The sequence below is a fragment of the Chrysoperla carnea genome (genome assembly GCF_905475395.1).
Source record: "Chrysoperla carnea chromosome X unlocalized genomic scaffold, inChrCarn1.1 SUPER_X_unloc_154, whole genome shotgun sequence".
Taxonomy (NCBI): Eukaryota; Metazoa; Arthropoda; class Insecta; order Neuroptera; family Chrysopidae; genus Chrysoperla; species Chrysoperla carnea.
Window position 1 is genome coordinate 1 of NW_025408105.1, and position 23,055 is coordinate 23,055.

The following is a 23,055-nucleotide window of genomic DNA, read 5'->3' on the forward strand; positions in this document are numbered from 1 at the left end:
AATATACACAAAATATTATCAAAATAATATCATTAGATAACAAAACTGTTCATGATACTCATACCTTTACTAGAGATAAAAGTATCAGGATGCACTTGTATTAATACATATTATCACAACATCACAAAATATTTTTTAAAAGGAAAAATTTTTTTAAAATTATTATAAAATTTGATTGAATTAAATTTCAATTTATTTTTTTAATAATTAAAGAAAAAAAAAAAAAAAGCATATAAACTTTCTATTGAAAATGTTATTTTAAACTAGATGGCCAAGTGAACTTCGTTACACAAACAATATATGACGTATTCGTTATTTAAATAATCAGTATCCTTTGATATTATATCAATACGTTACTATCTTCTTTTGATACATATTAATAAAATTTCAATTTATAAGATTTTATGTCAATTATATAAATAATATTATAAATTTTCTAAATACATAAGTTAAGTAACAAAAAATTTGAATAACAAGATAAATTTATATATTATGTTTTAATACTCGATACTATAATATATCGCATCCGTTACCAATTATTCGGTATCCTTTGATTTATACACAGAATGAACTAAAAATATATATCAAATTTATTTTATTTATTTATATATTTAATATTATTATTATTATTTTATATTACAAAGTTTCTTAACGAAGCTTACAATGATTTCTCATATCGTACTTAACAAAATTATTTAGATCATATAAAATTTAAATTGTTAAAAAATTTGTATATTTATTATTATTATTATTTATTTTTATTAAAATTACATAACATAAAATTAATAATATTTTAATAATTATATAAATTAATTCTTATTTAAAATAATCTTATATTAATCTCAACAAATACTCTAATAATATATTTTGTCATAAATTTTTTTATATTTAAAATAAATATTATAATATATAAATACTTATATCAGTATAAAATTTCTTTATATAATTATGAAAAAATTAATTTAATAGTTAATTATTGATATTAATGCATAAATAAAAGTATTTTCTAATGAAATATATTTTGTCAATGTTCGATTAACACATTTCATAATAATACGTTTTCATTATTGACAAAAAAAGTTTTTCTAAAAATGAAATCTTATACTATAATATATATATTTATATATTAAATTTTTTAATTATTTATATACTAATAATTTATAATAAATCGATATTAAATAAAAAATAAAAATATATACTTTTTAAGTTTACCTTAAAAATATTATTGTTTTGTATGATTGAAATAATTAATATTAAACTATGTTTATTAATAATTGTTAATAAAAAAATTAAATATATTTTAATTTATAAAATAAATATTATTATTAAATTTATAATTTATTATTTTATATATTATAGAAATTGAAAAAATAAATCATGTTTACTACGACAGTAAATTAGAAATACTATTTAATTTTTATGTGTTTTCTACATGGTACTTTGACTTACATAGGGACTTATATTATTGTGAATAATGATATAATTGAAAACCTTTATTTTTTATTTGATAGAATTATTATATTTTATCATTTAAATATTTATAATAAATACATTATTTTTATAAAGTAAAAAAATATGGCCGAAGAAAATTCTACAGCTGTTGCAGCAACTGCGGTTACTGCTGCTTCTACAACACCAACAAAAAAAGCAACAGCTTCTGGTGCTAAACGTACAAAACAACATTCAAAACCAACACATCCACGTACATCAGAAATGGTTGTTAACGCAATTAAAAATTTAAAAGAACGTGGTGGTTCATCATTACAAGCAATTAAAAAATATTTAGCTGCAAATTATAAAGTGGATTCTGATAAAATTTCACCATTTATTAAAAAATATTTAAAAGCTGCTGTAACTGAGGGAGCCTTGGTACAAACTAAAGGTAAAGGTGCATCTGGTTCATTCAAATTGGCTGCTTCCGCTTCATCTAATTCTTCAGCTAAATCAAAAGTATCCAAAAAAGAAAGTGGAGCAAAAGGTTCAGCAAAGAGTGCTAAAAGTAAACGGGCACCAAAAGAAAAGAAAGCCACAACTACATCATTGGCAGCCAAAAAGCCTAAAGCAAAAAAAGCGACTCCATCATCATCAACTGCTGCTAAAAAAGTTACTGCAAAATCATCAGCGGCATCAAAAAAAGCACCAGTTAAAGCAAAACCAGCAAAAAGTACAAAATCCGCTGCCAAAAGTAGCCCTGCTCGTAAACCGAAAGCACCAAAAGCTAAGAAAGCTTCTGTTGCCAAATCATCTCCTACAAAAATTAAAAAAGCAGCACCAAAAAAGAAATGATCTGTTACTTTAATAATATATTGAAATATTTCATTATTTTTGCTAAAAAATGAAAATAACATAGGCCTTAATACAGGCCACAAATTAATATTTGATAAGAGTAAATTATTTTTTGTATAAATATTTTATAAAATAATAGTTTAGAAACATTTGCCACAGTCAGTACCACGGATGGGTGGCCACTTGAGAATACTGTGTGCGGTTGCATTTTTATTTAAAATATATGGTATAATAAATAAGTATATATTTAAATTGATTACTTCATTGAAAATTTTAATAATATACTTTAATATTAATGATATTTATGAAAAATATATATTTGTAAAAATTTTCATTTATTACTGGCAACAGCCATACCACGTTGAAAACACCGGTTCTCGTCCGATCACCGAAGTTAAGCAACATTGGGCACAGTCAGTACTTGGATGGGTGACCGCTTGGGAACACTGTGTGCGGTTGCCTTTTTATATTAAAAATATATATTATTTTTCTTCTTTTCTTTTTTTTTACACACCATATATAAATATATGTTATTTAGAAATGTAAACCTTTTATATTATTCGTCAACAAATAAATATTATTTTTTGTATAAAATTTTATTGCATTTATAACTCATATCATGGTTACTTTAAAGCGAGAAGTTTTTTTAATATTTCAAATGAATATAAAATAATATAAATTTTATGAAATTTATTTATTTTTAGAAATAGCAATCGCTTATAATTATAACAAAATTTTAATAATGTTTAATTTTATTTCAATAATTTATATATATATATATATATATATATTTTTTAATAAAAATAATATACTCTTATTTAATAATATATGTTGGTCCTATATATAGGACCGAAAATATTTCTTATTTGTTTTTTTTTTTTTAAATTGTCATTTAAAACGCTTATGCACGTTCTCCACGAATACGTCTTGCCAATTGTATATCCTTAGGCATAATTGTAACACGCTTTGCATGAATTGCGCATAAATTGGTATCTTCAAATAAACCTACTAAATAGGCTTCACTAGCTTCTTGTAATGCCATAACAGCTGAACTTTGGAAACGTAAATCGGTTTTAAAATCTTGTGCAATTTCACGTACTAAACGTTGGAATGGTAATTTACGAATTAACAATTCAGTACTTTTTTGATAACGACGAATTTCTCGTAAAGCTACTGTACCAGGACGATATCTGTGTGGTTTTTTTACTCCACCAGTTGCTGGTGCACTTTTACGTGCAGCTTTCGTTGCTAATTGTTTTCTTGGTGCTTTACCACCAGTTGATTTACGTGCAGTTTGCTTGGTTCTAGCCATTTTCAAATAATAATGTTTTTACAAAAAAACACACAATTTTAAAAATTATATTCGACAATTTGATACTACAAAGTCAAATGTTTAAATGCGAAATAAATGTGTTGTATTTATATTTATATGAAATTTCAAAATTTTTGTTGTCATATCCTATTGGATAGCTATCAGAGTATGGACTAATCAAATTGTATAGGCGTGGCTTAAAAAATCTTTAATGCTTTATATAAAAAGGCACAATTGTACCGGCGCTCACATACATTACAATACTTGTGAGGTTAACACACGTGTTATCCGTTCGTTAAAATATTGTAAATAATTTTTTATTAAAATGACTGGCAGAGGAAAAGGTGGAAAGGGTCTTGGAAAAGGGGGTGCAAAACGTCATAGAAAAGTTTTGCGTGATAATATCCAAGGTATTACAAAACCTGCAATTCGTCGTTTAGCACGACGAGGTGGAGTAAAACGTATCTCTGGTTTAATTTATGAAGAAACACGTGGTGTACTTAAAGTATTCCTTGAAAATGTTATTCGGGATGCTGTTACATATACTGAACACGCAAAACGTAAAACAGTTACAGCTATGGATGTTGTATATGCATTAAAACGACAAGGTCGTACTTTGTATGGTTTTGGAGGTTAAGAAAATATAATAATTTACTTAAAATATTTAGTAAATTTATTAAAGAATATTTAATACATCCGATAAATTTAAACAGGCTTTCCTTTTTGGGAAGCCACTAATTTTATTTATATAAGAGTAAATAAATTTGTTAATAAATATAACATATTATATAATTTGTTTACAACAAATTATTTTGTTTATAACATACATTACCAAATATTTTTATTTATTTTTTTTTTTTATTGTAATATATCTGCAATAATAACTTATAATTTGTATATTATCTATTTTATTTTACAATAACTTATTGAATTTTTGAAAAAATTTTATTATAAATTAATATACTATTATATTTTTTATATATACAAGTTAAGAGTAACAAGTATCGATAGGAGATTATCGAATTTATAACTAATAAAACATTTCGCCTTAATCAAAGAAAATAAAGATTTTGCTATACCATTTTTTATACTTTCAATAAATAATTTATTATTAAATTTTTATTATTTCATTTATTTTTTAAAATTATTAAAAATATTTTTCTAATAATTATAAGCGTACATAAACAAGTAGTAAATGTAAAATGAAAATAATAAAGGTAATGTAATGCATTTGCATTACACTGATTTACGATATATATTCCGCGATATCCTTTATTATATTTAAAATTAATAATATTGATATACTAATAATAGATATATTCAAGCTATTAATATATAAAATTTTATATTAAATATGATATTAATAATTGTTTATTTTATTTTTTTGTATATATAAAAATAATTTACTCTTATTTAAAAAATTTGATGGCTCTCTTAAAAAGAGAGCCGTTTTTATATGTTGATGTATTTTTATGTTATCAATTAAATAATATTTTCGATTTATTTATTTTGAACTTGTATATTTTGTAACAGCTTTAGTACCTTCACTAACAGCGTGCTTTGCCAATTCACCAGGTAATAATAATCGAACTGCGGTTTGAATTTCCCGACTTGTGATTGTTGAACGTTTATTATAATGTGCTAAACGTGATGCTTCAGCAGCAATACGTTCAAAAATATCATTAACAAAACTGTTCATGATACTCATAGCTTTACTAGAGATACCAGTATCAGGATGCACTTGTTTTAATACTTTGTAAATGTAAATTGCATATGATTCCTTGCGCTTCCTCTTCTTTTTCTTATCACTCTTTGATATATTTTTTTGAGCTTTGCCAGCTTTTTTTGCTGCTTTTCCACTTGTTTTTGGTGGCATTGTTACAAACAATTAATATACACAGATAGTTACAGAACACCAGTCAGTATATGTATGAGCGTGTCGTGTATACAACTAGCGTATTATATACGCGAAGATGGATATAACAATAAAAATGAATACTACTCTCTGATTGGCTGAAAATAATACTATAAGGTGATTGGTTTATTTTTAAAGTTTTATATTTTATAAATATTATAAATTAAAATACCCAAATAACATTTTAAACATTTATGTTACAATCCCCGTAACGTACACATCTGTGTGATTATATTTACAAAAAAAAGTATTAATTAAATAAATTTATTCGCTATGTCTGGACGAGGTAAAGGTGGTAAAGTAAAGGGAAAGGCAAAGTCAAGATCAAGCCGAGCAGGATTACAATTTCCTGTTGGAAGAATTCACAGATTATTACGAAAAGGAAATTATGCTGAACGAGTAGGTGCTGGTGCCCCAGTATATTTGGCTGCTGTTATGGAATATTTGGCTGCAGAAGTTCTCGAGTTAGCTGGTAATGCTGCCCGTGATAACAAAAAAACACGTATCATTCCACGTCATTTACAATTGGCAATTCGTAATGATGAAGAATTAAATAAATTATTATCTGGTGTAACAATTGCTCAAGGTGGTGTATTACCAAACATTCAAGCAGTGTTATTACCAAAGAAAACTGAAAAGAAAGCATAAATTAAAAACATTGCATTAATTTTTATAATAATAATACATCGATCATAGGCCTTTTAATAAAAGGCCACAAATTTATTTAAAATAAGAGTAAAAATTATTTTTATAAATAATATATTATAATATTTTTTTAAAGAATCAATTTAAATAATTATAAATTAATGATTCTTTTTTTTTTTTCTTTTTTTATATGTTATTATGGAAATAATTCATCATATTATGATGACATTTAGGTAACATATTATAAGAATATTCATAAAATATTATCAAAATAATATTGTATTATGATGATATTTAGACAAAATATTATAAGAATATACACAAAATATTATCAAAATAATATCATTAGATAACAAAACTGTTCATGATACTCATACCTTTACTAGAGATAAAAGTATCAGGATGCACTTGTATTAATACATATTATCACAACATCACAAAATATTTTTTAAAAGGAAAAATTTTTTTAAAATTATTATAAAATTTGATTGAATTAAATTTCAATTTATTTTTTTAATAATTAAAGAAAAAAAAAAAAAAAGCATATAAACTTTCTATTGAAAATGTTATTTTAAACTAGATGGCCAAGTGAACTTCGTTACACAAACAATATATGACGTATTCGTTATTTAAATAATCAGTATCCTTTGATATTATATCAATACGTTACTCTCTTCTTTTGATACATATTAATAAAATTTCAATTTATAAGATTTTATGTCAATTATATAAATAATATTATAAATTTTCTAAATACATAAGTTAAGTAACAAAAAATTTGAATAACAAGATAAATTTATATATTATGTTTTAATACTCGATACTATAATATATCGCATCCGTTACCAATTATTCGGTATCCTTTGATTTATACACAGAATGAACTAAAAATATATATCAAATTTATTTTATTTATTTATATATTTAATATTATTATTATTATTTTATATTACAAAGTTTCTTAACGAAGCTTACAATGATTTCTCATATCGTACTTAACAAAATTATTTAGATCATATAAAATTTAAATTGTTAAAAAATTTGTATATTTATTATTATTATTATTTATTTTTATTAAAATTACATAACATAAAATTAATAATATTTTAATAATTATATAAATTAATTCTTATTTAAAATAATCTTATATTAATCTCAACAAATACTCTAATAATATATTTTGTCATAAATTTTTTTATATTTAAAATAAATATTATAATATATAAATACTTATATCAGTATAAAATTTCTTTATATAATTATGAAAAAATTAATTTAATAGTTAATTATTGATATTAATGCATAAATAAAAGTATTTTCTAATGAAATATATTTTGTCAATGTTCGATTAACACATTTCATAATAATACGTTTTCATTATTGACAAAAAAAGTTTTTCTAAAAATGAAATCTTATACTATAATATATATATTTATATATTAAATTTTTTAATTATTTATATACTAATAATTTATAATAAATCGATATTAAATAAAAAATAAAAATATATACTTTTTAAGTTTACCTTAAAAATATTATTGTTTTGTATGATTGAAATAATTAATATTAAACTATGTTTATTAATAATTGTTAATAAAAAAATTAAATATATTTTAATTTATAAAATAAATATTATTATTAAATTTATAATTTATTATTTTATATATTATAGAAATTGAAAAAATAAATCATGTTTACTACGACAGTAAATTAGAAATACTATTTAATTTTTATGTGTTTTCTACATGGTACTTTGACTTACATAGGGACTTATATTATTGTGAATAATGATATAATTGAAAACCTTTATTTTTTATTTGATAGAATTATTATATTTTATCATTTAAATATTTATAATAAATACATTATTTTTATAAAGTAAAAAAATATGGCCGAAGAAAATTCTACAGCTGTTGCAGCAACTGCGGTTACTGCTGCTTCTACAACACCAACAAAAAAAGCAACAGCTTCTGGTGCTAAACGTACAAAACAACATTCAAAACCAACACATCCACGTACATCAGAAATGGTTGTTAACGCAATTAAAAATTTAAAAGAACGTGGTGGTTCATCATTACAAGCAATTAAAAAATATTTAGCTGCAAATTATAAAGTGGATTCTGATAAAATTTCACCATTTATTAAAAAATATTTAAAAGCTGCTGTAACTGAGGGAGCCTTGGTACAAACTAAAGGTAAAGGTGCATCTGGTTCATTCAAATTGGCTGCTTCCGCTTCATCTAATTCTTCAGCTAAATCAAAAGTATCCAAAAAAGAAAGTGGAGCAAAAGGTTCAGCAAAGAGTGCTAAAAGTAAACGGGCACCAAAAGAAAAGAAAGCCACAACTACATCATTGGCAGCCAAAAAGCCTAAAGCAAAAAAAGCGACTCCATCATCATCAACTGCTGCTAAAAAAGTTACTGCAAAATCATCAGCGGCATCAAAAAAAGCACCAGTTAAAGCAAAACCAGCAAAAAGTACAAAATCCGCTGCCAAAAGTAGCCCTGCTCGTAAACCGAAAGCACCAAAAGCTAAGAAAGCTTCTGTTGCCAAATCATCTCCTACAAAAATTAAAAAAGCAGCACCAAAAAAGAAATGATCTGTTACTTTAATAATATATTGAAATATTTCATTATTTTTGCTAAAAAATGAAAATAACATAGGCCTTAATACAGGCCACAAATTAATATTTGATAAGAGTAAATTATTTTTTGTATAAATATTTTATAAAATAATAGTTTAGAAACATTTGCCACAGTCAGTACCACGGATGGGTGGCCACTTGAGAATACTGTGTGCGGTTGCATTTTTATTTAAAATATATGGTATAATAAATAAGTATATATTTAAATTGATTACTTCATTGAAAATTTTAATAATATACTTTAATATTAATGATATTTATGAAAAATATATATTTGTAAAAATTTTCATTTATTACTGGCAACAGCCATACCACGTTGAAAACACCGGTTCTCGTCCGATCACCGAAGTTAAGCAACATTGGGCACAGTCAGTACTTGGATGGGTGACCGCTTGGGAACACTGTGTGCGGTTGCCTTTTTATATTAAAAATATATATTATTTTTCTTCTTTTCTTTTTTTTTACACACCATATATAAATATATGTTATTTAGAAATGTAAACCTTTTATATTATTCGTCAACAAATAAATATTATTTTTTGTATAAAATTTTATTGCATTTATAACTCATATCATGGTTACTTTAAAGCGAGAAGTTTTTTTAATATTTCAAATGAATATAAAATAATATAAATTTTATGAAATTTATTTATTTTTAGAAATAGCAATCGCTTATAATTATAACAAAATTTTAATAATGTTTAATTTTATTTCAATAATTTATATATATATATATATATATATATTTTTTAATAAAAATAATATACTCTTATTTAATAATATATGTTGGTCCTATATATAGGACCGAAAATATTTCTTATTTGTTTTTTTTTTTTTAAATTGTCATTTAAAACGCTTATGCACGTTCTCCACGAATACGTCTTGCCAATTGTATATCCTTAGGCATAATTGTAACACGCTTTGCATGAATTGCGCATAAATTGGTATCTTCAAATAAACCTACTAAATAGGCTTCACTAGCTTCTTGTAATGCCATAACAGCTGAACTTTGGAAACGTAAATCGGTTTTAAAATCTTGTGCAATTTCACGTACTAAACGTTGGAATGGTAATTTACGAATTAACAATTCAGTACTTTTTTGATAACGACGAATTTCTCGTAAAGCTACTGTACCAGGACGATATCTGTGTGGTTTTTTTACTCCACCAGTTGCTGGTGCACTTTTACGTGCAGCTTTCGTTGCTAATTGTTTTTTTGGTGCTTTACCACCAGTTGATTTACGTGCAGTTTGCTTGGTTCTAGCCATTTTCAAATAATAATGTTTTTACAAAAAAACACACAATTTTAAAAATTATATTCGACAATTTGATACTACAAAGTCAAATGTTTAAATGCGAAATAAATGTGTTGTATTTATATTTATATGAAATTTCAAAATTTTTGTTGTCATATCCTATTGGATAGCTATCAGAGTATGGACTAATCAAATTGTATAGGCGTGGCTTAAAAAATCTTTAATGCTTTATATAAAAAGGCACAATTGTACGGCGCTCACATACATTACAATACTTGTGAGGTTAACACACGTGTTATCCGTTCGTTAAAATATTGTAAATAATTTTTTATTAAAATGACTGGCAGAGGAAAAGGTGGAAAGGGTCTTGGAAAAGGGGGTGCAAAACGTCATAGAAAAGTTTTGCGTGATAATATCCAAGGTATTACAAAACCTGCAATTCGTCGTTTAGCACGACGAGGTGGAGTAAAACGTATCTCTGGTTTAATTTATGAAGAAACACGTGGTGTACTTAAAGTATTCCTTGAAAATGTTATTCGGGATGCTGTTACATATACTGAACACGCAAAACGTAAAACAGTTACAGCTATGGATGTTGTATATGCATTAAAACGACAAGGTCGTACTTTGTATGGTTTTGGAGGTTAAGAAAATATAATAATTTACTTAAAATATTTAGTAAATTTATTAAAGAATATTTAATACATCCGATACAATTTAAACAGGCTTTCCTTTTTGGGAAGCCACTAATTTTATTTATATAAGAGTAAATAAATTTGTTAATAAATATAACATATTATATAATTTGTTTACAACAAATTATTTTGTTTATAACATACATTACCAAATATTTTTATTTATTTTTTTTTTTTTTATTGTAATATATCTGCAATAATAAATTATAATTTGTATATTATCTATTTTATTTTACAATAACTTATTGAATTTTTGAAAAAATTTTATTATAAATTAATATACTATTATATTTTTTATATATACAAGTTAAGAGTAACAAGTATCGATAGGAGATTATCGAATTTATAACTAATAAAACATTTCGCCTTAATCAAAGAAAATAAAGATTTTGCTATACCATTTTTTATACTTTCAATAAATAATTTATTATTAAATTTTTATTATTTCATTTATTTTTTAAAATTATTAAAAATATTTTTCTAATAATTATAAGCGTACATAAACAAGTAGTAAATGTAAAATGAAAATAATAAAGGTAATGTAATGCATTTGCATTACACTGATTTACGATATATATTCCGCGATATCCTTTATTATATTTAAAATTAATAATATTGATATACTAATAATAGATATATTCAAGCTATTAATATATAAAATTTTATATTAAATATGATATTAATAATTGTTTATTTTATTTTTTTGTATATATAAAAATAATTTACTCTTATTTAAAAAATTTGATGGCTCTCTTAAAAAGAGAGCCGTTTTTATATGTTGATGTATTTTTATGTTATCAATTAAATAATATTTTCGATTTATTTATTTTGAACTTGTATATTTTGTAACAGCTTTAGTACCTTCACTAACAGCGTGCTTTGCCAATTCACCAGGTAATAATAATCGAACTGCGGTTTGAATTTCCCGACTTGTGATTGTTGAACGTTTATTATAATGTGCTAAACGTGATGCTTCAGCAGCAATACGTTCAAAAATATCATTAACAAAACTGTTCATGATACTCATAGCTTTACTAGAGATACCAGTATCAGGATGCACTTGTTTTAATACTTTGTAAATGTAAATTGCATATGATTCCTTGCGCTTCCTCTTCTTTTTCTTATCACTCTTTGATATATTTTTTTGAGCTTTGCCAGCTTTTTTTGCTGCTTTTCCACTTGTTTTTGGTGGCATTGTTACAAACAATTAATATACACAGATAGTTACAGAACACCAGTCAGTATATGTATGAGCGTGTCGTGTATACAACTAGCGTATTATATACGCGAAGATGGATATAACAATAAAAATGAATACTACTCTCTGATTGGCTAAAAATAATACTATAAGGTGATTGGTTTATTTTTAAAGTTTTATATTTTATAAATATTATAAATTAAAATACCCAAATAACATTTTAAACATTTATGTTACAATCCCCGTAACGTACACATCTGTGTGATTATATTTACAAAAAAAAATATTAATTAAATAAATTTATTCGCTATGTCTGGACGAGGTAAAGGTGGTAAAGTAAAGGGAAAGGCAAAGTCAAGATCAAGCCGAGCAGGATTACAATTTCCTGTTGGAAGAATTCACAGATTATTACGAAAAGGAAATTATGCTGAACGAGTAGGTGCTGGTGCCCCAGTATATTTGGCTGCTGTTATGGAATATTTGGCTGCAGAAGTTCTCGAGTTAGCTGGTAATGCTGCCCGTGATAACAAAAAAACACGTATCATTCCACGTCATTTACAATTGGCAATTCGTAATGATGAAGAATTAAATAAATTATTATCTGGTGTAACAATTGCTCAAGGTGGTGTATTACCAAACATTCAAGCAGTGTTATTACCAAAGAAAACTGAAAAGAAAGCATAAATTAAAAACATTGCATTAATTTTTATAATAATAATACATCGATCATAGGCCTTTTAATAAAAGGCCACAAATTTATTTAAAATAAGAGTAAAAATTATTTTTATAAATAATATATTATAATATTTTTTTAAAGAATCAATTTAAATAATTATAAATTAATGATTCTTTTTTTTTTTTTCTTTTTTTATATGTTATTATGGAAATAATTCATCATATTATGATGACATTTAGGTAACATATTATAAGAATATTCATAAAATATTATCAAAATAATATTGTATTATGATGATATTTAGACAAAATATTATAAGAATATACACAAAATATTATCAAAATAATATCATTAGATAACAAAACTGTTCATGATACTCATACCTTTACTAGAGATAAAAGTATCAGGATGCACTTGTATTAATACATATTATCACAACATCACAAAATATTTTTTAAAAGGAAAAATTTTTTTAAAATTATTATAAAATTTGATTGAATTAAATTTCAATTTATTTTTTTAATAATTAAAGAAAAAAAAAAACAAAGCATATAAACTTTCTATTGAAAATGTTATTTTAAACTAGATGGCCAAGTGAACTTCGTTACACAAACAATATATGACGTATTCGTTATTTAAATAATCAGTATCCTTTGATATTATATCAATACGTTACTCTCTTCTTTTGATACATATTAATAAAATTTCAATTTATAAGATTTTATGTCAATTATATAAATAATATTATAAATTTTCTAAATACATAAGTTAAGTAACAAAAAATTTGAATAACAAGATAAATTTATATATTATGTTTTAATACTCGATACTATAATATATCGCATCCGTTACCAATTATTCGGTATCCTTTGATTTATACACAGAATGAACTAAAAATATATATCAAATTTATTTTATTTATTTATATATTTAATATTATTATTATTATTTTATATTACAAAGTTTCTTAACGAAGCTTACAATGATTTCTCATATCGTACTTAACAAAATTATTTAGATCATATAAAATTTAAATTGTTAAAAAATTTGTATATTTATTATTATTATTATTTATTTTTATTAAAATTACATAACATAAAATTAATAATATTTTAATAATTATATAAATTAATTCTTATTTAAAATAATCTTATATTAATCTCAACAAATACTCTAATAATATATTTTGTCATAAATTTTTTTATATTTAAAATAAATATTATAATATATAAATACTTATATCAGTATAAAATTTCTTTATATAATTATGAAAAAATTAATTTAATAGTTAATTATTGATATTAATGCATAAATAAAAGTATTTTCTAATGAAATATATTTTGTCAATGTTCGATTAACACATTTCATAATAATACGTTTTCATTATTGACAAAAAAAGTTTTTCTAAAAATGAAATCTTATACTATAATATATATATTTATATATTAAATTTTTTAATTATTTATATACTAATAATTTATAATAAATCGATATTAAATAAAAAATAAAAATATATACTTTTTAAGTTTACCTTAAAAATATTATTGTTTTGTATGATTGAAATAATTAATATTAAACTATGTTTATTAATAATTGTTAATAAAAAAATTAAATATATTTTAATTTATAAAATAAATATTATTATTAAATTTATAATTTATTATTTTATATATTATAGAAATTGAAAAAATAAATCATGTTTACTACGACAGTAAATTAGAAATACTATTTAATTTTTATGTGTTTTCTACATGGTACTTTGACTTACATAGGGACTTATATTATTGTGAATAATGATATAATTGAAAACCTTTATTTTTTATTTGATAGAATTATTATATTTTATCATTTAAATATTTATAATAAATACATTATTTTTATAAAGTAAAAAAATATGGCCGAAGAAAATTCTACAGCTGTTGCAGCAACTGCGGTTACTGCTGCTTCTACAACACCAACAAAAAAAGCAACAGCTTCTGGTGCTAAACGTACAAAACAACATTCAAAACCAACACATCCACGTACATCAGAAATGGTTGTTAACGCAATTAAAAATTTAAAAGAACGTGGTGGTTCATCATTACAAGCAATTAAAAAATATTTAGCTGCAAATTATAAAGTGGATTCTGATAAAATTTCACCATTTATTAAAAAATATTTAAAAGCTGCTGTAACTGAGGGAGCCTTGGTACAAACTAAAGGTAAAGGTGCATCTGGTTCATTCAAATTGGCTGCTTCCGCTTCATCTAATTCTTCAGCTAAATCAAAAGTATCCAAAAAAGAAAGTGGAGCAAAAGGTTCAGCAAAGAGTGCTAAAAGTAAACGGGCACCAAAAGAAAAGAAAGCCACAACTACATCATTGGCAGCCAAAAAGCCTAAAGCAAAAAAAGCGACTCCATCATCATCAACTGCTGCTAAAAAAGTTACTGCAAAATCATCAGCGGCATCAAAAAAAGCACCAGTTAAAGCAAAACCAGCAAAAAGTACAAAATCCGCTGCCAAAAGTAGCCCTGCTCGTAAACCGAAAGCACCAAAAGCTAAGAAAGCTTCTGTTGCCAAATCATCTCCTACAAAAATTAAAAAAGCAGCACCAAAAAAGAAATGATCTGTTACTTTAATAATATATTGAAATATTTCATTATTTTTGCTAAAAAATGAAAATAACATAGGCCTTAATACAGGCCACAAATTAATATTTGATAAGAGTAAATTATTTTTTGTATAAATATTTTATAAAATAATAGTTAAGAAACATTTGCCACAGTCAGTACCACGGATGGGTGGCCACTTGAGAATACTGTGTGCGGTTGCATTTTTATTTAAAATATATGGTATAATAAATAAGTATATATTTAAATTGATTACTTCATTGAAAATTTTAATAATATACTTTAATATTAATGATATTTATGAAAAATATATATTTGTAAAAATTTTCATTTATTACTGGCAACAGCCATACCACGTTGAAAACACCGGTTCTCGTCCGATCACCGAAGTTAAGCAACATTGGGCACAGTCAGTACTTGGATGGGTGACCGCTTGGGAACACTGTGTGCGGTTGCCTTTTTATATTAAAAATATAAATTATTTTTCTTCTTTTCTTTTTTTTTACACACCATATATAAATATATGTTATTTAGAAATGTAAACCTTTTATATTATTCGTCAACAAATAAATATTATTTTTTGTATAAAATTTTATTGCATTTATAACTCATATCATGGTTACTTTAAAGCGAGAAGTTTTTTTAATATTTCAAATGAATATAAAATAATATAAATTTTATGAAATTTATTTATTTTTAGAAATAGCAATCGCTTATAATTATAACAAAATTTTAATAATGTTTAATTTTATTTCAATAATTTATATATATATATATATATATATATTTTTTAATAAAAATAATATACTCTTATTTAATAATATATGTTGGTCCTATATATAGGACCGAAAATATTTCTTATTTGTTTTTTTTTTTTTTAAATTGTCATTTAAAACGCTTATGCACGTTCTCCACGAATACGTCTTGCCAATTGTATATCCTTAGGCATAATTGTAACACGCTTTGCATGAATTGCGCATAAATTGGTATCTTCAAATAAACCTACTAAATAGGCTTCACTAGCTTCTTGTAATGCCATAACAGCTGAACTTTGAAAACGTAAATCGGTTTTAAAATCTTGTGCAATTTCACGTACTAAACGTTGGAATGGTAATTTACGAATTAACAATTCAGTACTTTTTTGATAACGACGAATTTCTCGTAAAGCTACTGTACCAGGACGATATCTGTGTGGTTTTTTTACTCCACCAGTTGCTGGTGCACTTTTACGTGCAGCTTTCGTTGCTAATTGTTTTCTTGGTGCTTTACCACCAGTTGATTTACGTGCAGTTTGCTTGGTTCTAGCCATTTTCAAATAATAATGTTTTTACAAAAAAAACACACAATTTTAAAAATTATATTCGACAATTTGATACTACAAAGTCAAATGTTTAAATGCGAAATAAATGTGTTGTATTTATATTTATATGAAATTTCAAAATTTTTGTTGTCATATCCTATTGGATAGCTATCAGAGTATGGACTAATCAAATTGTATAGGCGTGGCTTAAAAAATCTTTAATGCTTTATATAAAAAGGCACAATTGTACCGGCGCTCACATACATTACAATACTTGTGAGGTTAACACACGTGTTATCCGTTCGTTAAAATATTGTAAATAATTTTTTATTAAAATGACTGGCAGAGGAAAAGGTGGAAAGGGTCTTGGAAAAGGGGGTGCAAAACGTCATAGAAAAGTTTTGCGTGATAATATCCAAGGTATTACAAAACCTGCAATTCGTCGTTTAGCACGACGAGGTGGAGTAAAACGTATCTCTGGTTTAATTTATGAAGAAACACGTGGTGTACTTAAAGTATTCCTTGAAAATGTTATTCGGGATGCTGTTACATATACTGAACACGCAAAACGTAAAACAGTTACAGCTATGGATGTTGTATATGCATTAAAACGACAAGGTCGTACTTTGTATGGTTTTGGAGGTTAAGAAAATATAATAATTTACTTAAAATATTTAGTAAATTTATTAAAGAATATTTAATACATCCGATAAATTTAAACAGGCTTTCCTTTTTGGGAAGCCACTAATTTTATTTATATAAGAGTAAATAAATTTGTTAATAAATATAACATATTATATAATTTGTTTACAACAAATTATTTTGTTTATAACATACATTACCAAATATTTTTATTTATTTTTTTTTTTTTTATTGTAATATATCTGCAATAATAAATTATAATTTGTATATTATCTATTTTATTTTACAATAACTTATTGAATTTTTGAAAAAATTTTATTATAAATTAATATACTATTATATTTTTTATATATACAAGTTAAGAGTAACAAGTATCGATAGGAGATTATCGAATTTATAACTAATAAAACATTTCGCCTTAATCAAAGAAAATAAAGATTTTGCTATACCATTTTTTATACTTTCAATAAATAATTTATTATTAAATTTTTATTATTTCATTTATTTTTTAAAATTATTAAAAATATTTTTCTAATAATTATAAGCGTACATAAACAAGTAGTAAATGTAAAATGAAAATAATAAAGGTAATGTAATGCATTTGCATTACACTGATTTACGATATATATTCCGCGATATCCTTTATTATATTTAAAATTAATAATATTGATATACTAATAATAGATATATTCAAGCTATTAATATATAAAATTTTATATTAAATATGATATTAATAATTGTTTATTTTATTTTTTTGTATATATAAAAATAATTTACTCTTATTTAAAAAATTTGATGGCTCTCTTAAAAAGAGAGCCGTTTTTATATGTTGATGTATTTTTATGTTATCAATTAAATAATATTTTCGATTTATTTATTTTGAACTTGTATATTTTGTAACAGCTTTAGTACCTTCACTAACAGCGTGCTTTGCCAATTCACCAGGTAATAATAATCGAACTGCGGTTTGAATTTCCCGACTTGTGATTGTTGAACGTTTATTATAATGTGCTAAACGTGATGCTTCAGCAGCAATACGTTCAAAAATATCATTAACAAAACTGTTCATGATACTCATAGCTTTACTAGAGATACCAGTATCAGGATGCACTTGTTTTAATACTTTGTAAATGTAAATTGCATATGATTCCTTGCGCTTCCTCTTCTTTTTCTTATCACTCTTTGATATATTTTTTTGAGCTTTGCCAGCTTTTTTTGCTGCTTTTCCACTTGTTTTTGGTGGCATTGTTACAAACAATTAATATACACAGATAGTTACAGAACACCAGTCAGTATATGTATGAGCGTGTCGTGTATACAACTAGCGTATTATATACGCGAAGATGGATATAACAATAAAAATGAATACTACTCTCTGATTGGCTAAAAATAATACTATAAGGTGATTGGTTTATTTTTAAAGTTTTATATTTTATAAATATTATAAATTAAAATACCCAAATAACATTTTAAACATTTATGTTACAATCCCCGTAACGTACACATCTGTGTGATTATATTTACAAAAAAAAATATTAATTAAATAAATTTATTCGCTATGTCTGGACGAGGTAAAGGTGGTAAAGTAAAGGGAAAGGCAAAGTCAAGATCAAGCCGAGCAGGATTACAATTTCCTGTTGGAAGAATTCACAGATTATTACGAAAAGGAAATTATGCTGAACGAGTAGGTGCTGGTGCCCCAGTATATTTGGCTGCTGTTATGGAATATTTGGCTGCAGAAGTTCTCGAGTTAGCTGGTAATGCTGCCCGTGATAACAAAAAAACACGTATCATTCCACGTCATTTACAATTGGCAATTCGTAATGATGAAGAATTAAATAAATTATTATCTGGTGTAACAATTGCTCAAGGTGGTGTATTACCAAACATTCAAGCAGTGTTATTACCAAAGAAAACTGAAAAGAAAGCATAAATTAAAAACATTGCATTAATTTTTATAATAATAATACATCGATCATAGGCCTTTTAATAAAAGGCCACAAATTTATTTAAAATAAGAGTAAAAATTATTTTTATAAATAATATATTATAATATTTTTTTAAAGAATCAATTTAAATAATTATAAATTAATGATTCTTTTTTTTTTTTTCTTTTTTTATATGTTATTATGGAAATAATTCATCATATTATGATGACATTTAGGTAACATATTATAAGAATATTCATAAAATATTATCAAAATAATATTGTATTATGATGATATTTAGACAAAATATTATAAGAATATACACAAAATATTATCAAAATAATATCATTAGATAACAAAACTGTTCATGATACTCATACCTTTACTAGAGATAAAAGTATCAGGATGCACTTGTATTAATACATATTATCACAACATCACAAAATATTTTTTAAAAGGAAAAATTTTTTTAAAATTATTATAAAATTTGATTGAATTAAATTTCAATTTATTTTTTTAATAATTAAAAAAAAAAAAAAAACAAAGCATATAAACTTTCTATTGAAAATGTTATTTTAAACTAGATGGCCAAGTGAACTTCGTTACACAAACAATATATGACGTATTCGTTATTTAAATAATCAGTATCCTTTGATATTATATCAATACGTTACTCTCTTCTTTTGATACATATTAATAAAATTTCAATTTATAAGATTTTATGTCAATTATATAAATAATATTATAAATTTTCTAAATACATAAGTTAAGTAACAAAAAATTTGAATAACAAGATAAATTTATATATTATGTTTTAATACTCGATACTATAATATATCGCATCCGTTACCAATTATTCGGTATCCTTTGATTTATACACAGAATGAACTAAAAATATATATCAAATTTATTTTATTTATTTATATATTTAATATTATTATTATTATTTTATATTACAAAGTTTCTTAACGAAGCTTACAATGATTTCTCATATCGTACTTAACAAAATTATTTAGATCATATAAAATTTAAATTGTTAAAAAATTTGTATATTTATTATTATTATTATTTATTTTTATTAAAATTACATAACATAAAATTAATAATATTTTAATAATTATATAAATTAATTCTTATTTAAAATAATCTTATATTAATCTCAACAAATACTCTAATAATATATTTTGTCATAAATTTTTTTATATTTAAAATAAATATTATAATATATAAATACTTATATCAGTATAAAATTTCTTTATATAATTATGAAAAAATTAATTTAATAGTTAATTATTGATATTAATGCATAAATAAAAGTATTTTCTAATGAAATATATTTTGTCAATGTTCGATTAACACATTTCATAATAATACGTTTTCATTATTGACAAAAAAAGTTTTTCTAAAAATGAAATCTTATACTATAATATATATATTTATATATTAAATTTTTTAATTATTTATATACTAATAATTTATAATAAATCGATATTAAATAAAAAATAAAAATATATACTTTTTAAGTTTACCTTAAAAATATTATTGTTTTGTATGATTGAAATAATTAATATTAAACTATGTTTATTAATAATTGTTAATAAAAAAATTAAATATATTTTAATTTATAAAATAAATATTATTATTAAATTTATAATTTATTATTTTATATATTATAGAAATTGAAAAAATAAATCATGTTTACTACGACAGTAAATTAGAAATACTATTTAATTTTTATGTGTTTTCTACATGGTACTTTGACTTACATAGGGACTTATATTATTGTGAATAATGATATAATTGAAAACCTTTATTTTTTATTTGATAGAATTATTATATTTTATCATTTAAATATTTATAATAAATACATTATTTTTATAAAGTAAAAAAATATGGCCGAAGAAAATTCTACAGCTGTTGCAGCAACTGCGGTTACTGCTGCTTCTACAACACCAACAAAAAAAAGCAACAGCTTCTGGTGCTAAACGTACAAAACAACATTCAAAACCAACACATCCACGTACATCAGAAATGGTTGTTAACGCAATTAAAAATTTAAAAGAACGTGGTGGTTCATCATTACAAGCAATTAAAAAATATTTAGCTGCAAATTATAAAGTGGATTCTGATAAAATTTCACCATTTATTAAAAAATATTTAAAAGCTGCTGTAACTGAGGGAGCCTTGGTACAAACTAAAGGTAAAGGTGCATCTGGTTCATTCAAATTGGCTGCTTCCGCTTCATCTAATTCTTCAGCTAAATCAAAAGTATCCAAAAAAGAAAGTGGAGCAAAAGGTTCAGCAAAGAGTGCTAAAAGTAAACGGGCACCAAAAGAAAAGAAAGCCACAACTACATCATTGGCAGCCAAAAAGCCTAAAGCAAAAAAAGCGACTCCATCATCATCAACTGCTGCTAAAAAAGTTACTGCAAAATCATCAGCGGCATCAAAAAAAGCACCAGTTAAAGCAAAACCAGCAAAAAGTACAAAATCCGCTGCCAAAAGTAGCCCTGCTCGTAAACCGAAAGCACCAAAAGCTAAGAAAGCTTCTGTTGCCAAATCATCTCCTACAAAAATTAAAAAAGCAGCACCAAAAAAGAAATGATCTGTTACTTTAATAATATATTGAAATATTTCATTATTTTTGCTAAAAAATGAAAATAACATAGGCCTTAATACAGGCCACAAATTAATATTTGATAAGAGTAAATTATTTTTTGTATAAATATTTTATAAAATAATAGTTAAGAAACATTTGCCACAGTCAGTACCACGGATGGGTGGCCACTTGAGAATACTGTGTGCGGTTGCATTTTTATTTAAAATATATGGTATAATAAATAAGTATATATTTAAATTGATTACTTCATTGAAAATTTTAATAATATACTTTAATATTAATGATATTTATGAAAAATATATATTTGTAAAAATTTTCATTTATTACTGGCAACAGCCATACCACGTTGAAAACACCGGTTCTCGTCCGATCACCGAAGTTAAGCAACATTGGGCACAGTCAGTACTTGGATGGGTGACCGCTTGGGAACACTGTGTGCGGTTGCCTTTTTATATTAAAAATATAAATTATTTTTCTTCTTTTCTTTTTTTTTACACACCATATATAAATATATGTTATTTAGAAATGTAAACCTTTTATATTATTCGTCAACAAATAAATATTATTTTTTGTATAAAATTTTATTGCATTTATAACTCATATCATGGTTACTTTAAAGCGAGAAGTTTTTTTAATATTTCAAATGAATATAAAATAATATAAATTTTATGAAATTTATTTATTTTTAGAAATAGCAATCGCTTATAATTATAACAAAATTTTAATAATGTTTAATTTTATTTCAATAATTTATATATATATATATATATATATATTTTTTAATAAAAATAATATACTCTTATTTAATAATATATGTTGGTCCTATATATAGGACCGAAAATATTTCTTATTTGTTTTTTTTTTTTTTTAAATTGTCATTTAAAACGCTTATGCACGTTCTCCACGAATACGTCTTGCCAATTGTATATCCTTAGGCATAATTGTAACACGCTTTGCATGAATTGCGCATAAATTGGTATCTTCAAATAAACCTACTAAATAGGCTTCACTAGCTTCTTGTAATGCCATAACAGCTGAACTTTGGAAACGTAAATCGGTTTTAAAATCTTGTGCAATTTCACGTACTAAACGTTGGAATGGTAATTTACGAATTAACAATTCAGTACTTTTTTGATAACGACGAATTTCTCGTAAAGCTACTGTACCAGGACGATATCTGTGTGGTTTTTTTACTCCACCAGTTGCTGGTGCACTTTTACGTGCAGCTTTCGTTGCTAATTGTTTTCTTGGTGCTTTACCACCAGTTGATTTACGTGCAGTTTGCTTGGTTCTAGCCATTTTCAAATAATAATGTTTTTACAAAAAAACAC

General features: G+C 23.9%; 4 non-coding genes across 4 annotated transcripts; all 4 read left to right on the forward strand.

Moving 5' to 3' along the window:
- Nucleotides 1-2,629: 2,629 nt before the first annotated feature.
- On the forward strand, nucleotides 2,630-2,748 carry LOC123303894. Its single transcript, XR_006535966.1, has one exon. It is a non-coding gene; the product is annotated as a 5S ribosomal RNA (ribosomal RNA).
- A 6,352-nt stretch (nucleotides 2,749-9,100) lies between these two features.
- Nucleotides 9,101-9,219, forward strand: LOC123303895. Its single transcript, XR_006535967.1, has one exon. It is a non-coding gene; the product is annotated as a 5S ribosomal RNA (ribosomal RNA).
- Nucleotides 9,220-15,574: 6,355 nt separating this feature from the next.
- LOC123303896 lies at nucleotides 15,575-15,693 on the forward strand. The gene has a single exon (XR_006535968.1). It is a non-coding gene; the product is annotated as a 5S ribosomal RNA (ribosomal RNA).
- Nucleotides 15,694-22,052: 6,359 nt separating this feature from the next.
- LOC123303897 lies at nucleotides 22,053-22,171 on the forward strand. Its single transcript, XR_006535969.1, has one exon. It is a non-coding gene; the product is annotated as a 5S ribosomal RNA (ribosomal RNA).
- Nucleotides 22,172-23,055: the final 884 nt, after the last annotated feature.